This window comes from Cebus imitator, unplaced genomic scaffold (assembly GCF_001604975.1).
Source record: "Cebus imitator isolate Cc_AM_T3 unplaced genomic scaffold, Cebus_imitator-1.0 Scaffold368, whole genome shotgun sequence".
NCBI classification, from domain to species: Eukaryota; Metazoa; Chordata; class Mammalia; order Primates; family Cebidae; genus Cebus; species Cebus imitator.
In genome coordinates, this window is record NW_016107683.1 from 1044620 (window position 1) to 1048291 (window position 3672).

Here is a 3672-nt window from a genome sequence, read left to right on the forward strand (position 1 = left end):
TGAATATGATGTAGATAGAGGCAGAAGAACCCTTCAGCTGGATGTTCATTGATCGTCAGAGCTAGGGCTAGTGCTTGATAGTTGGGAAGTTTTGCATAGCCACATGAAATGAGGGAGATGAAGCCAGGAGAAAGGAGAAAAGAAAGAGAAAGAAAAGAGGAAGGAGAAGGAAGGGTGGAGAAACAGGAAGGTTTGTCAAGGTGGAGTGAATGGGACCCAAGAATAAAGACATTTGCTGCTCCTCTGATTGGGCCCTGGCTTAAGTACGGCTTTTATATGTGCAAAGTGCAGGGTCCTTATATTTAGTCCTTACTCCACACCAACCATATGTTGTATTAAGTGACGGTGTACAACCAGCCTGTGTTAGGGAAAGTAGGGCAACGCCTACTTGAAATTTCTGGCTCCTGAGTTTTGAAACTATTCCTTAAACCTTGGAGATATGCTGCTATGTACGAGGGTCAAGTGAACACAATCTGTGAGCTGTAATCCATTCTGCAAATGTAAGTCATGGAGAGATGATAGAGAATAAGGAGGTGGAAAAGGGTGAATAAGGAAAGACCAACTCACACTTGGTCAAATGCCCACTACCTGTTAGGTTCTGTGCAAATATCGTCTATGAAGGCCCCCATCTTTGTTCTTTTTCTGTTGGCCTTCATTGGAGATAGTGTATAAATTTATTAGTTAGGTCTGATTGTGGAATCCAATTGGGTGTCAAGACCTGTTGTCTACCTCCACGTCTAAGCTCAAATGTCATGTCCTCTATCCCTTCCTGGACTCCCACCACACATTTTAGTTGTTTCTTCTTACAGTCCTATTGTACCATAAATGTACCTGAACTGTAACCCACTGTTCCATAGTTACCTATGCTCAGAAGACTGAGTTCTCAGAGTTCTTAATTATGACCAATTTTTGGTCCTAAAAATTTATTCATTTTTTTTACTTATATTTACTGAAAATTCATTATTGGTCAGAATTAATGCTATTGGCCAGTGGAAGGCACACCACCATAAAACGCTTAGAGAGTCTCCTTTGAGGCAAACAGGTAAACAGGTGATGATTCTTCAGGATAATAAGCAGCGCAATACAAATCTCAGCTCACAACTCTGACTTATAAGAAATGTGTCTCCATTTTTCTTTAATTTGGCTTTATTTTTTGAGCTCCCATTTCACCAGGGCAGCTCAGTTATTTCTCAGTTAAGTCATAATTTTTTTCTCTTTTCCATGACTTGGCCTAAGTTCTGGGAATATATAAATTTGCCAAGGTTTTGCAGGCAGGAGAGTCACTGGATGTTTGAACTCTCTGTACAATGCTTGGATATCCACGCAGAAAGGCACTGAGATGCTTCCTATTCGTGCCAATCTGGTCCCTCTAGATTGTAAAGGTCCCTCTCTGGGGTCATTGAATCTGTATAAGATTTCTGTTAAATCTTCCCCACCTTCACCATGCCCAAGAAAGTCAAACCTCCAACATCCCTTGTACGCTCCCTAGACTCATAAATTCAACTATAGATTTGTTGTCACTGCACTGGACTCTTTCCGAAATATGGGGTATAGGACCCCCATTTCCTGAACCTAACTGCACCAGTGTGTATACTTAACAGGAGATGTGATTTTTGTTTGTTTTTAAAAAATTCTTGCAGGAGGTTAACTCTAGAATGAGACCTGAGGTTGTCAAGTAGGAAAGAGATATGACTAAAGAACTGCTGTGCAGGCAGACAGAACAGCTCTGCAGGAAGTGAGAGGGAGGCGGGTAAGAAGCTGCTCATAGTTCATTAAAATTGGGTTTAGGGTAAGGGCCAGAGAGTGACAGGAAATCTGTTTGGAGAGAGAGGTAGGTAAGGGCCAGATCATAGAGAGCTATGGTTTGGGATTTCAGTTCATCCTCAAGGTAAAGGGGTCTAGTGTAGGGGACCACATACAGATTTAAGCAGAGGGGTGAATAATCATTTGCACTGTAGAAACATCACCCTGGATGCACTGGAAACATGGAGGTGGGGAGACAAGTTGACCAAGGCTTTGACCCAGGCAGCAAAGGAGAAAGGATCTGAGTCAAGGCAGGGGTAGGAGAAGAGGAGAGGAGAGTGAACAGAAAGATGTTGTGAAGGCTGGACTGAGTGGCTGATGGGATGGTGAGGATAAAGGAGAGAGAGGGGTGAGGTATGATAGCTAGAATTCCAGCTTGGACAGCTTGTTAAATGTGATTGCATCATTCAGACAGAAAGCAGAGGAGAAGCCGCTTTGATATGATGATTATGAATTCAGTCTGGGAAGTATGTGCTGAATTTGTAGCATCCAGGACACCCATGTGAACATGCACCAGGGCCAAGGGTATACATAGGCCAAGAGCATGGGACAGAGATTTGGGTGGAGGCAACAACACGGGGATCATTTGGGCAGGGGTGTATCTAAAGCCGGTGGAGTAGAAGAGGTTTTCCTGGTCAAACATGTATAATTGCTGTTAAGGTCTAAGCAATGAGAACATTTTAGAGTGCAAAGTCAGGAGAAGTTAGCACCAAGAAAACAATGAATGCTGAGAGACACCAATCACGGAGGGTGCATGGACAAGAGAAGCCGCACAAGAGATGCCGCAGTCAGGAGGCGGGTGGAGCATGGGAATGAAAACCTGGAGAGATGGAGACCGTGGAACTCCAGGAAAGAGAATATTTATAATAGTGAGCAATTGGGCCGCATGGCATAGAGGAGACGTGAAGAGAATACAGAGGGTGTGGCCACCTGGAGGACATGTTGACTTTTTCTAGGTCATTGTCACAAGAGTGACGGCAGGAAGCCAGGTGGCTGCTGGCCAAGGAGGAAAATAGGCCTAAAGAAGCTGCCTTCAGATCATTTATTTCCCCTGCTGAAAACTCCCTGAGCTTCCATAAGCTGAAGGCTGGAAGGCTGAGGGCATGAGGCGATGGCAGCTGTTGCTGCCGGGCTGGTCCTGCGCTGTGCCTGCAGCCAGGAGCGGGGATGTGGAGCAAACATAAATGCTGGAGTGGTCCACAGTGAAGTGAATCCAAATACCCATGCAGTGAACAGCCAGGGCCTGTGGCTGAAACTTGCATTGCGTTCATATTGTCTTACTCATCATCCCTTCTTCAATGTTCTCATTGCTTAGACCTTAACTAATGCCATACATAATCTGGGGATGAATGGATTTTTGCATGCTTGTAAGGAACACCTTTAGAAACTCCTGACCAGGGTAAAGCAAGGCTCCCAAAGCACTGAGAACAACTGGATGATGGAATACGATTTACATCTTCATGGAAGTTTCCCACCATTTCTCCAATAATTCTATATTTTCCAGCAAGTTTCTATAGAAATATAATCTAACTCGCTCCATCCTAAGCACAGCTTCTCTCCTAAGTATGTTAACTCCCCTAATGCCACAACGACATGGTGTTCCAATCTTTGGAATTAATAAGCACTGAAATGCTTTGAAACTGAGCAAAAATTTGTATAGCTACTGAATTTCCTATAAGGAAGGCAAGGTTAGTAAACTGCAATTTCTGTAATACTGTGAAACGAGAGGTATTTACTTTGGAGGGCCGATGGCTGGTTCTTCAAATGCTGTTTTGAAGCGCATGTTTCTATTAATGATGCCTGTGTCTAGCACATCTGGTATATTTCTGAAGAGAGGCTTTATAAACATATTGAGCAGGCCTAGCTTAT

General features: G+C 43.7%; 1 pseudogene; it reads left to right on the forward strand.

Annotated features, from left to right (window-relative positions):
• Positions 1-2914: 2914 nt before the first annotated feature.
• On the forward strand, positions 2915-3431 carry LOC119468017 (annotated as a pseudogene).
• The last annotated feature ends 241 nt before the right edge of the window (positions 3432-3672 follow it).